We start from the raw sequence: 14773 nt of genomic DNA, 5'->3' as shown, positions 1-14773 counted from the left end.
TCCTCTGCTTCCTACTCAGGAATCTCTTTGCCTCGAGGCATTCAGGCCCGCGGTACATGAACAACACACTCTGTGGCAGAGATACCTTTTCCACCCTTCATATCTTTCTTTGTGAATATTTCATGCTCTGCTAGTCACTAAACTGCCTGTCCCAGAGCGCCGTCTTTCCCCCATTGTGGGAAGCAAGTGGTTGCTCTTCAGCAGCACTTAGTGCCTTTGCAGAAGATTGAACGCTGCCACGATCATGACCGAGCCATGAGCCCCACTGGCAGTTAAAGGAGAGGCTGAGGAGGCATATACAAGCAGTGTTCAGAGGAGCTTCACTAAATGCAGACAGGCCTTTTCTTTCAGGGACAGCGAGGAATGTCCTAGAAATCGGGCAGATGCCGTGGATAATACAGCAGCCAATAACAGCGTTTGTATCAGCTGGAAGGATGAGATACTGTTTGGCACGCTTCTCTCTGGAGATACTTAATGGAAGGAAAATTTATATCACCAATAGCCATCAGGGTACTCTGTTTTACAAGTTGGCTTGTTAAACCATGAAGTGTTTTATGTCCTCAAGCAAAGAGGGCTGTTTTTACGTTGTCAAACGGACACTGAGCAGTTTCAGTCAAACCAAACAATTTTTTACGGTGTGAACACCAAATCAGCATACAGTTTCATATTTATCTGCTAATGTTAGGTGGTTTTATGGTTTGACTTCTTGGTCTTTAGATAGAGATTCAGAGTTTAATCTGAAATTGACTGAAAGACTTTAGTGGACCTATTAAAAAGCATGTTGGAAAGTGTAAAATGCAGAGCCTGATTCAAACGGATAATTTCATTTAGAGCTGGTAGTGCTGCCCCCTAATAGTTGATGATTCAAATTATCAGTCGATGCCCCTATAGTCGACTGAAATTCTTCCAGTCGAGCATTTCTTTTTTCGCCCCTTTGTCAGACAGTGTGCATTACAGTAACAGGATAAAACAGACAGAAGCTTAAAAAAGGCACAAGGAAAACATTTCAATGAGGAATTAAAGGGAATCATAAAGACATTTTAATATTAGCTGGTGCACTTACTAAAAAATTTCCTCGGGACCACATGCGCTGCTGGTTGACTGATGAGAGAGGGTGAAAGGAGTGGTTGTTCAACAAGTTTCAGCCCTTGCTTTTTATTTACGTCACTGCACACAGAGCAATGTAACAGCATGACAGGCCGTGAACTTTACAAACCGAGTCTCTAAATCCACAAACCACAAAACTAATGACAGAAATGCAGAGCAGTGTGACGCTCGCTTTTGCTACTGACGGGATCAGATTGTTATTATTAGTGCCTGTTGGTAGTTTTCTCCATTACTTTAGCTGATAATCAGTCTCAGTCCTAGATGACCGCAAATGTCTTGTTTTGTCCACAACTAAAAGATATTCACTTTACTGCCAGAGAGGAAAAGAGAAATAAACACATAAAATATTCATTTCAGCTCAAATCTGAGAATCTGGATGTTTTTTTATTTAAAAAAAGACTCCAAATGCTTAATCAATTATCAAAATATATGAAGGATAATTTAATAGTCAAAAGGTTTGTCCTTTGTTGTGCGCAATTTATGACTGAATTAAAGACAAACATGGTGCGATTTCCACCCAGTGAAGCGTTGAACTGGAAACTGTATGCACACTTTGCATGGTAGTTTATCATTATTTTAAATTTGTAATCCTACTAATAATCCTCATTTTTACACAATGTATCTGTAATCTGAATAGGTCTTTTTTTTATCAGCAACTGTAATGGAGCGCAGTTCCCTTCTTTTGTATCCAGATTACATAATCCTGTTACATGTAATCCATTACTTCCCAAGCCTGACCAGTGGTAACTTTTGTCCAAACTAAATCCAGTTAATTCCATCCGTGTGTAACTGATGCTTTGGAACAGTCTTAATGAATGTGATCAGTGCTGCTGCTTAAAAAGTGATAAAGTTCAGCTGGCAGAGGTTTGATGAAGGAAGTGGTGTTGAATGACCTGTTGTTACGGACAATGTCACACTGCAGCCCACAGTATTTCTCAGAGTGTGACACAATAACGACTTGTTCTTGCCATTGAACATTGTGGCTCAGTTTGGACTGGTGCCATAACTGCGCTGTCAGGATTTTGCTTCCCCTCGCCAGCTCCCCAAACAAACTCTGACTATACTCTGCCTCTCTCCACCACATAATGGCGCCTTCTTCTCGCACAATGCAGTCACTAAAGTACGTAAAGTGACAGCAGCTGATGTAACGCTGCGGTCACGGAGGCCGTTCGTCTCGCCTGGCTTGCTCAGAGGCACGCTGGCAGGGACGGAGCTGCCGAGTTCTCGCCGACCGCTCGGAGCTGCCTGTGTGTCTGACACCATAACTCATGCTCGCCTTGCTTGGGTGTAATGGTTAAGAGGAACATTGTACGCTACAGCACTAATGGCAGAGGAATGACATCCATTCTCAATCAAAGCAGATTGAGGGGGAGCTATCCGTTACGAAGAGGGATAGCCTCGTTTCCTTTGACTTGATTAGAGTGGTCGGCGAACCAATAAACTCTGGGACAGATATTAATGTAATTGCTGAAGCAGCTGGTTCCTGTCTGAGTTATGATCCATTGTTTGAGGGGAAAAAAGCAAAGAGGGGGGAATCAGAGAGAGAAGGGAAACGGTATGGTACAATAACCATTTGTTAAGAGGAAGAAAAGAGGAAGTCCACCAAATCACGTTTGCACAACAGACATAAACAGAGTGGCTGACTGTGAAGGCCATCAGCTATTATCTCAACCACTAAATGTGCTTTTTATACTTTGTACTTCTGCTCTTCAGTGAAATTGTCACTACACATCATACCTGAGAGCTCTTGCAGTCTAACATTAACAGTTGTCCTTGCCTTGCCAAGGTCTTTCTTAAGTGATTGGACTTCTAATTGAATTTTCTTCATCTTTCTATTGAGTTCCTCTGAAGCTTTCATTCAGACATGGTTTCTATGGGACTTCAAAAGAAAAATAAACATGAATAAACAAGAGCTGCAACGATTTGTCACCTAATCGATGAGTCGACTGAAGAAAAGTGAATTGCCAACTATTTTGATATGTTTGCTTACAAGAGATTTAGAGATTTGCTCATTTTCTTTGCCATTTGTGATAGTAAATGAACAATCTTTGGGTTTTGGACTGTTAGTTGGACAAAAGAAGCAATCTGAAGACATCACTTTGGGATCTGAGAAACCGTGACGAGCATTTTTTTTTTTTTACAAGTTTTTGACATTTGATAGAAAACAGGCAGATTAATTGATAATAAAAATGATTCAGTAAGGCTGCAGGGCCTACCGATCAGTCGATTGATCAACTGAAAGAAAATGAATTGCCATCTATTTTGATCAATTTGATTAATCATTTCAGTCATTTTTCTAGAAAAACTGTCAAACATTTGCTTGTTGCAGCTTCTTAAATGTGAGGTTTTGCTGCTTTTCTTTGTCGTTTATTACAGCAAATGTAGAATCCCTGGATTTTGGACTGTTGGTTGGAACATAAAAAAAGCTATTTGAAGAGGACAAATTGTGGTGAGTATTTTTTTCCCAATTTTTTGGACACTTCATAGGCTAAATCCTGGGCCTTTAACAACGCATCTGCAATCCCTAAGGCGTCCTCAGAATTACTGCACGGGGGTGAAGTTCTGTTGCTTTGTTAAAATTTGCCTAAATATGCATCAACATGAATCTAACATATTATTAAATCAGCCTATTTAAAAAAAAAAAAACAATCCAAAAACATTTAATTGTTTAACAGTGAAACATATCAGCCAATTAGCTGTAATATTATCCAAAGCGTACAAACACTCGTGACCTACAATGATTGTTTTGTAACTTCACAAGCAAGAGACTGGCGTTCTCTCCACCTCAGAAACCACGAGTGAAAGTTCCCAAGAATCATATGATTATTTTATTGTATCCTCGGGCTCTGTGGCGTACTCTTACTGCTGTTAGGTGCCATGTTTTGGTTGTAAAGCATGTCATTTGAGTCTTGATAAGAACATCACATGTATTTGTTCATGAAGTTATGATCATAACTTTTTAAGTGCTGCTTAAAAACTGCTGCTTACATATTCGCACAGGAAAAAGAAGAGTATTGTGATGTTTCATACTCAGATCAACTGCATATTATCATTTTATTGTAAACAGACTAAACAGAACAATAAAAAAGAAATGCTTGAACAAAAACTTCCAGCAGGTTGTAAAAAAACAATAACCAGGAACAACCTTTGTAAAGAGTCTCCTGGAATCTCAAAAAGGAGACAAACAGCTCAGGAAAATTATACTGTGGCTGACATTTTCTGTGAAAAATACTGGAAAAAAATTGGGTATTTTATATGACTCTGAAGTGAATTCCTTATATAAGACCAACAGACTGTAGGTTATGAATGAGTGGGAGGTATCGTGCTCCTTATAAATACCCCAGCTTTACGTGAGTCAAAGTCATGGATCATATTATAGGTGTATTATCATCGTTCTATGTGTAATATCAATATTCCCTCCGTGCGATGGTGTAAATTCATTCAACTGCTGAGTCTGCTCATATTGTGTATATTGTTATTTTTATATTTCCCTTGTTTAAATTGTTCATACTGTTTATATTTCCTCTTGCTGTATTTTTTATGTTTTATTTTCATATTTTTATTGATGCTTTTTTATATTTTGCTATCCACTTTGCTGCTGTAACACTGAAAAGTTCCCTGCTGTGGGACTAATGAGGAAAATCTCCTCTTATAAGGACCAAAGTACAAGAAGAAACAAAACAACAAAAGTAAAGTCAAAAAAGAAAGACAAGAAGAACATGTCTGAAAAGTCTCCTGTGATACAGCAGGCTTTAACAGTGGAGAGGTGAGTGTTATTTGGAGAAGCACGTACTTTAAAGTGGTCATGCGCTGCCACCTAGTGGTTAGAGCGGGGCAAGATAAACGTGATTCAGTCCCAGGGGAGCCAGACGCTCACGCACAGCTGAATACATCAACTGCACCCTGTCCACACAGCATTTCCTATTCTAAATAAAGCCGTGACCTGTTTTAATGTTTAATGTTTGCTGTTTCCTGGCGAGCACAGGCCAGCGTCAGCACATTTCAGGTGCAGCCAAATGTCTGCAGCACAGGTAGAGCATCATAGTAGTACCTTGTTTGTGACATGAGTTATTTTGTCAGTATTTCTTCTTATGGCCCATTAAAACTTTGTCATTAAAGAGATTCTTCTTCATGGACACTTGGATCCACTGAGCGACATAATAATGACAGAAATATGTGTATTTGAATAGAATAGTAATCTGTAATTTGGGTCTTAATGTGCACATAGAGATGATTTCCACTAGATGGCAGGTCGAGCTCAGAGACTCGCCGCCTCAGTCTGTTTCCCCCCTGAAGCTGCTCATGAGTTTTCCATCTAATCATGTCTTATTCTGCTGGGAGCTGCCTCCCGGAGTATCACACCTGCCCACTTCCTTTTTGCCTCCATGCCAGGGGAATGCAGTACCCTGCTCCCACAATGCACTGCAGCTCCCCTCTGTGAGGAAACACTGTAGTGGCACTGTGAGCATATGGCACTTTCTTTAAAAAAAACAACAACGACAAAATAAGTCAGAATTAACCTTTACTATGAAATGCTGTATGTAAATGCTGACAGGCGGGGAGGCTCGTGGGGAGTGAGGGATGGTGAAGTCTCTGGGGCGTCAGGTGATGCACCTTTAGATGTTTTAAACTTTGCCTCTGAGGTTATTGGGGCTCGTTTTCATATGCAAACACGCGCAAACTGGGACTTGAAACTTTTCACTGTGAAGGTAATAAAAGTGAAACTCTTCAACCATCACTCCTCTGAGAGAAGTTCTATAGCTACAACCTGCAATTCATTAAAGCTGAATGTAATCATTTTACTAAAACAGAATATATGAGATATTTCTCTTCTTTGAATCTGTATTCACAAGAGAAGGATTTGTTGATGTATTATATATTTTTCAGTCACACCTGGCTTTGCAAAACAAATATAATTCAGCTGTGGTGGCGTCAAAAATATCAATTTATTGATAATGAATCCAAATATTTGGAAAAGTTTGAACACTGTCCACAGTATCGATACACCGGTACCAGCTGCATTTTCTTGTGTTTTCTTCTCTATGGTTGTGATTTGACACCGTTAACAGTACTCGATTTCTAAGATTAGTTAATTACATAATTTAGTTATTTTAGGAGCCTGCTCTAGAGAGGGAACAAAAAAACAAATGTTTATAAAATGATTAGGTTTCCTGTCATGTTATAGCCCTGTTATACTTATCTCTGAATAAAAACATATAATTTTATGTCTATAATGTTATCTAGTTTTCACTTTGGTATTGAAAATGGTGTTGAATATTGATATTTTTGAAGATATTGTATCAAATTTAGAAATTCAAGTATTGTGACTAAACGCTATTTAGCTATAGTGTATTTCTTGAATGAATGAAGTCATACCGGTCTCTGATTGGACAGTTTCACTGGTGCAGAAACATCTGCCCTCAAGTGTAAAATCTGCTAAATCTTGGGCTTCCTACAACCTTCTTAACAGAATATTTGAATGAGTGAATATCATCCTCATCTGCAATCCGTCTTGATAAATATGACATCAATATGTCAAATGATGTGAAGACTTACAGCGTGATGTAGATTATCTTTATTTGGACTGGAGAGAGTTACAGTATCCCCTGTCCTTCCTTGCTTATCGCATCCTCGGCCCTTTGTTTACTGCAAACCACACCGCGCTGCATTGTTTGTCAGGCTGAGGGAGCCTTGATGGAATCAGAGTCCATTAACATGGAAGGCAGCGTCGAGGTGACTTTAGCTCCTAATTAAAAACAGATGTGTCCATTTAATAGTCTTAATACTTTGTGGGAGAGCGAGACAATCACCGCAGAAATATCTATTTGCCTCATTAAATCGGGAGGCTTGATCATGATGAGAAGCAGGGTAATGAATGAAGACAGACATGTTTACCAGGTTGTTTAAACAGTATTTGCTGGGAGGAGAGAGGGTGGAATCTAGATGGACTGTTGTTTGGTGGCGGGGAGAGGAGGGACCGATATGATGAACGGCATGTGAAGTCAGGTAAAAAACAAGGAGACATAAGAAACTTGATGTACTCTGAACCATCAAGTTATCATTTTCTATGTGCTTGGAGTTGGCCTCAGCATCCCTGGCAGTGATATCAGGCCTGTATTACACAGTGAAACTCTCAAGTAAACTTGGATGCATTTTTAAGTGACGTTCAATGAGGTTCAAGCTGTTACACATATTAAATGTTTGAAAACCAAGATGCAACCACCAGATCAAAAATAAAGCCAGATAAAATAGTTTGTATTTAAATGTAGATGTCTGAAACAGACTACAGACCACAACGCAAAGCCTCAACAGTCAGCCACTTTTACTTGAAGTTCAACAAGACTACAGTCTGCATGCGTAGTAGGGCTGAAAGGGTGGGTGAATACTTTGAAGCTTCTACCATTGTCATGGTATCAATAGCCAAATCAGTATTCTAATGCTTTTTTTTTTTTTTTTGAAGAGAGTAAGAAGGCGTTGCCTCAGCTGCACCAAAAAGATAGAGAGAGAGAGAGAAGATAAAGACAGAGAAATGGACTTCCTTTCTGGCATTTAGTCTCAATCTCATGCACATAAAAATGAGGACAGAACCATATGTTTGAGTGGAAAGTCATTTTCATGAGGAGTATTTCTGCCCTGAGTGCACCCAAAGGTCACATGAGCATTGGGCTGTGACAAGTGCAGATCTGACCCTTTCTCATTCAACGCATAATAATAATAAGAATACAGTATATAAGCAAATAATGAGAAAAGTTTGAGGAAAGTATGATCGCTTGCATTGATTCTTGTCAAAGCTTCAAGCAGGCTAGTTGCAGGTAATTCTCACAGAAACTTCAAAGTCCAAAAAATTGTATTCAAGACAGCTCCAATGCTACGCAACATCAGCTTGCTAACATGCTCACAGTGACAATTCTAACATGATGTTTAGGAGGTATGCTTACCATGGTCGCTATCTATTTAGTGTGTTAGTATTATCATTTACTTATTAGCATTAAAGACAAAGTACAGCTGAGGTTGACGGGAATGTCATTAATGTGCAACTATTTGGTTCTAGTCTTGAAAAAAGTTAAGGAATCTGCAAAGTTATTACAGTTCACCCTGAGAGGGACACGAATTCCATGGTATTCCATCCAATAGGCGTCAAGACATTTCATTATGAACCACAGACGTCAACCTCATGGTGACACTAGAGGAAAAGTCAGGGGATCAGGGATGTACCGACGGACCGAACAAACGAGCGACCAGCCAACACGGCCATCTATAGTTGCATGCCATTTTGATTTTTTTGGTTTTAGTAACTGCCAAGATGGCTGCGAATGATTCCAGATTCAGACAGATCACATGGGACATCACAGCGTAGGGTTTAAACACCAATAAAATAACAATTACATTTCTTACCATCTTATTTGTTGTCAATCACTGTCATTAACTATAACTTAAGTAGGGTAATACTTACTGCTAAGTCCAGGTTTAAATACAAACTTTACTGTTTACTGTTCCTTGTTACTGTTGTGGCTGTTGTGTATCAGTTAGCAATAATTCACTGCAAATCATGACAGATATTAACAGCATTTTTGGTTGGCTGTTACATGAACCTAACTCAAATTAATGACTGATTATACTGAGTTTCATACAAACATAATAAATGAAAAAGTTCCAAGTGTTAATATCTGCCAAACACATTTTTTGAAATGTTGGGGTAGTCATTGTTTTTTTATCACATTGCATATCCTCAGTGGAAATTAAAAAATATTCTTAGGTTCTTTAAAGGAGATGAAACCAGCATGCAGCTTTTGTTCATCAAATGAACAGTAAAGTATTTTCCATTCACATCCAAAGCTACAAATGGCAAAAGTTTGTCGCTTCGTTTCATAAATGCCTTAAACAACTATTCAGTTGTCAAACTGTTGGCAACTTATGTTGCACTGATCGACTAAACGATTAACAGGCTGTTGGCCAGGAAAGCTGCCATGTCAACTGTTTCAGGATTATTGTGGCATTAGTGTCCATAATATGCATGTCAAGTTAATTTAATTCGTAAAACATCAAGCATTTAGTGAGCCACACACAGACACCCGCGCGCGCACACGCACACACACACACACACACACACACACACACACACACACACACACACACACACACACACACACACAGACATAAGCATGCACAAAAGCAGCAATCTAAACCCAGCTGACTGGTTGTGCGGTGTGACTGTGCTCTTGTGTGTATGACAGGGACAAAGATGTGTGTGGACACTTCAGCCTTGCTCAGGGATCTGCTGTCACATCCCATCATCAGAGCGGTGCATTCACACCAGCCGCTGCTCCAGGATGGCTCACTAAGGGGGTGGCGAACCTTCTACGGGCCGACAGCGGTGCTCATGTAAGGATCAGTGTCAGTGTCACCAGAACAGGCTCTGCTTAGTGAAAAAAAACGTGTATTATTTAAACGCCCAAATGTCAAAACTGTTTCTAATTCATTATCAACTCTGAAGATTTATTTACAAGCAGGAAAATTATGATCGAGGAGAGTGCAGAGAACAAACACACTGGGAATCACGTTTCTATTGCATGAAGGCAAAACTTGGACCAAAAGACAAAGACAGTTCATGCCAATTTTTGGCACATGCTTAGGTCATGGCTGACTACTCTTTAATTTATTTTTCTATATCACAATAAATATTGTAACGTATACTTTGCAGTACTGTTATACTGTTTTGTATGATCACATCCCTATTAGGGATGTTCACAACTGACTACTTGTCTTCTTCGCAAGTCTGCAGCAGAAATAGTATTTGGTTAAAAAATTTCTTAATATTTTATGAATGTACAACAGTGGTTAACTGTTGCTTCTAAGATGTTACGCAGCCATTGCAACTCCAGCAGACAGTAGCCCCCCTCTCCTCATTCTAAAACCCTGATGGACCAAATGTTGTTATTAACAAACTGGAGCATCTAACATCTTGCAAAACCAGTGCGGTTCGGCAGTATTTTAATGTAGAAAATGAAAAAAAAGGTTGCATGAAGGCTGTGTCAGAATAAACTGGAGTACAACCTATCGACTGAAGCAATGTGTAAACACATTTGGCACAGTGAACATTTACCTGCAAGGAGAGTAGACTGCTGGTGCTAATGTGCTAGCACACTGCTAACATTTATCACAGCTAACATCAGCTCTGGGTGAACACTGTAATTTACGCACAGATGCTGTGATCCTGTTCAGTCTGAAAAGTTGAAGCATTTTAATGATTTGTTGTCATGCTTTGTACATAATGCACCAAAAAATCTGTCACACATTTCACCAACATTTAACAGTGTCAAATGGTTCTTAATACATGCTATATTTTTCAATCAGTGTTTAACATTATTAATTAATAAATGTGCTCAGTTTTGACTTTTTAAGTGTTTTCTTACTTTCAGACTTGTTGAATACTCTAAATCAAATTGCCATTTAATCAACAGGGAAATTAGTTGCCAGGGACATCCACACTCCCTACTATAAATACAATCTCAGCACTTTATTGTGTATGCATAGCAGGCCATGGTTTCATTTTTCACATTTATCCTGTGAATTGCAATAATTCACAATATGACTTTGAATAAAAGTATTTAATGTCTGAATGGATTTAATGACACAACAAACAAAGTGTACATATCCAGTCCTAGATGTTCATTTTTAAGTTGAAGTTTATAGAATGAGTTTGAGGTATATATAATTAGCAGGTTGATACTTGACATTGTAGAGGAGAAACCCAACCTAATTAGTTACTAAAAAGGAAAAAATAAGTGTCTAATAGATAAATGAATTAGTTGGCGTGTTCTACAAACAGACCTTGTTTTTGTCAGACCTGTCATATCAAGCAAGCACTGCTTTTCTTTTCTTCATCATGAAAAACAAAAACTTGGCTGCACGTCACTCACTCTGTCAACCAGTGCATAGGTTGTTGGTGAAGTTGTTAGCGTAGATAATGAGATAATTGGCACTGGACGGATCTGCTGCGTGTGCTGGAAAATAAAAAGATCCCCAGAGACCTGGACTCACCTCCGGTTGGGAGGTGGTGGGGTGGAGTGTGTATTCTCAGTGGTGTAGTTGCTAATGTAGCAGAAGAAACATGGGAAAAGGAAGACGTGAAACAGACACATTAGCAAAGGTCAAAGTGGAAGGTGAAGGTTAAAGAACCCATGAGGAGTCTGAACGGAAAACATGATGATGATGATGATGATGATGATGATGGTGGTGGTGATACATGAACCAATAATGACACATTATCAGCATTTGATGGACTGATGTGACTGTTAGTTCATATTTAGTTTCAAAACTCAATATAGTTGAGTTTGACCATTTTGAGAAGTTTCTACGAGGGTGCTCAAGTCTGAATCGAAAATGTTTATCGCCATCTTCAGCTACAAAGGTCAGAGTTCTTTTGACGGCACAAGAGGGACTTACAAAATATTACAATTAGAGATGAAACAGTATGAAATTTTCACATGATGATTATAGTGACCACAATTATCAGTTATCAGTATTATCTTGTTTTGCTAAAATGCTCAAATTGCTCATAATTTCACAGAGTTTTACATTAAAAACCTCTCAACAATTGAAACTTTGAGATGTCAATATTTTCACTGATGCAAAACAAACCCACGTTCACAATGCTGTCACAGAATATGCAATATGTTGCTTTGGAATTGTATCTGGTTTTGTTTGGTATAAGCAAGAACATTTATTTTGCAATTGTCTGGAATTTTATCAATATTTATCATGAAACCAGTAATCGTTTCATTCCTAATTAAAATATCTGTTGTGGCTTTATGGTGTAAACAGAACTGTGCTCATTTTGGAGTATGTCCGACCCTTAAGGAAATTCAAACAACAGCCAAAGCTTGATGACACTTTAAATTAATGAATAATATCCATGCTAAACAGTGTTGGTTTAACACCATGTGACAGATACATTCACATCTTTAGTTGTACATTATTGTAATAAAACACTGTCACTTCCATAATCACCACCTAAATGGTTAAATGTGCTGTCCCTGGCTATCATGAGATTATCTAACTGGCTGTGTTTACATTTTACTGACTGTCCATTCACTGTTAAAAAATAAAATTGGCCTATACATTTTGATGTTGTTTTTGTTTGTTTTTTCCTCTGTTGTCTAAATGTAAGTAGACTTTATATTATTATATTCTGCCTCTATACATTTATTTGTCAAAATTACATAAAACATTGTTTCTGTTAAGTTGACATTTCAGATATAACAACAGCAAAGATCTCCTCAACTTATAGGCACAGGACAATTCAGACTGTCCATTTTTCACTTTCTATTAACAGTTAATATCAGTACATATTGCATCGATCTGACTCCTCTCTACATGTCAAACGTCCCTTGAGCGAAGCCTTATCAGCGCTCAGGGACCCAGATGGAGTTGACTGTAAACATGGCTGCATGAGTGGGGACCCAACTGTCTTCTGAGGGGTAATTATTACTATTAGCACTTTGAGCTGCAGTGCGTCCCCATGGGTTCTCCAGAACAATGAAGATCCACATGGGTGCTGCGACAGGCGCTCATCTAGGTATCAGAGTGAGTCAGCTAGACGTTAATACCCAGGCTAATAATGGCTGCCAAGTGAAGCTAAGACTGAGCTAATAGCAGCGGTGAGGGACAGGCAGGTGCCACCGTGGGGACGCGCCTCACTCAAACTTGGCCGTCCAGAGGCCTCATCCTCAGGCTGTAATTAGTAGCCAGTGACAACAACGCTCAACAGAGGAGAAGCAGCGTGCAGAGCAGGTACACAGGGGTCTGTACAACAATAATAATTAGCAGTCACCAAAACAATCAGCCCCCAGTGCTGAATATTCTATTACATACACTCTGTGTTAAGATTTTTGCAAACAAAAAAGGTCATGGATAAGTTCAACATCAAACAAAATAAGCACAAAATTTTCAAAGTATGATGAGAGGGCAAGAAATTATAATAAATATACATATAATCTAATTCAATCCAGTTCAGTAGCTTAGTAACAGCAGTGCTTTTTCAAGCCTCGAGAGCTCAACAGTGAGGTTCTGGAAGTGAAAATCCTATTCATATTCTGAGTATAGGATTTAGCCTATTAGTCATAATGTCATAATCATCCAAGGCAGACTGACCACGAGCTATGAGATTGAAAAACACTGGTATATGCTCCTGTAAAAGCCACATATACATACAATATCAAGCTTGTTTTAAGAAAATCACATTTTATTTGCCATGTCCTGGAGAACTACTACACTACCCACAATACTGAAGTGCAACAGTGACGTCTGATTGGTGGAGCCCATTGTTCCCATTGAACAGGTACTTTTGCTAGCAGGCTGTTTAGTTTTGGAGGTAAAATGAGTCATACTAATAATCTCTTTATGCTACAGTGCATATAAATTATATACACACACATAACACAAACTGTAACATATTACAACACTGTTATTACAATATAAAGACTATAATAATAGGAAACGTTAAATTTAAGAAGTAGTAGTATCACTTGCAATGGGATGAGAAGTTTCTGCACTCTTAAAATAATTATTTACACACTTTCATATGTTTGCCTTTTTCCCCAAAGTTTTTGTTTGTTCCAACTCAGACATTTTATGGCAGCAAAACTACCTGTTCAACACCCTAAAACATACTCCATTTTATTGTCTATTTCACTCTAAATGGAACCATAATCTAACATCATGCTATACAAATGAAGACTTGAAAATGACAATCAAGACCATAAACTCATTATGAAACAGTTTACTGAGGTAATAAAGCAATTTGTTCATATTCATCCATACAATCTGACTTCTTTTTGCAACTTGTGGAGTCCAGAAAGAGTGCAGGTTTAAGGTACTTCTGCAAAGATTTACTTCTTAACTATGAACCGATGAGCCTGAGGCTACAAGCCACTGTCAGGCTGAGGAAATCAAAAAGTACTGACTTGTTTGTTTTGGTCTTTTCATTGATTTGTTGACAACAAGTAAAACACAGAATAGAAAAAAATCTTGTATTGAAGCTGCACTGGAAACCTTTGCACTCAGCATTGTCTATTTTATGTGGCTACATTCAGTGTTGTGCTGAATCTCTTGTTTCTGCTATAAAACTTGACAAGACAAAGAATATAGTGTCAACTGTGAAATGACCAAATTTAATCATCTAAGAAAATTTGACAAAATAAAGAAGAGTTCTGTGACATCTAGAAGTGGCATCTAACAAGCTTACTCATTTTTCATTTTGCACCAAATAGCTTTTTTTTTTCCAGCGATGAAAATAGAAATGAGTGTGTAGTGAGTGAGAGCAAATGTTTTCACAGCAATCTAACAAAAATGAGGCAGAAGCCCATTATCCTTCCTCAAAATACATATCAGGCCTTTACCAAGACACGATTTGTGTCCTCACTGATGGTCTAAGATGCCATTACCTCATCCAATAAAACAGCACACATTTTCATATTTCATTGTCCCCAGTGTGTACAAGACTCAGTTGTGGAATTATTGACCTGCTACGCTCAACCGGCTGAGTGTAGCTTTAAATATGAATGCAACACGTCTTACGCGCATTACATTAGAATCCTCTCAGTCTTGTAATGTGGAAGTAAATGTGGTCTTAAGGACATCAAGCATGTTTTAAACAAAAGTAAAC

Source organism: Lutjanus erythropterus, chromosome 9, assembly GCF_056507025.1.
Source record: "Lutjanus erythropterus isolate fLutEry1 chromosome 9, fLutEry1.hap2, whole genome shotgun sequence".
Classification (NCBI taxonomy): Eukaryota; Metazoa; Chordata; class Actinopteri; order Lutjaniformes; family Lutjanidae; genus Lutjanus; species Lutjanus erythropterus.
Note: the sequence above shows the minus strand (reverse complement) of the source record.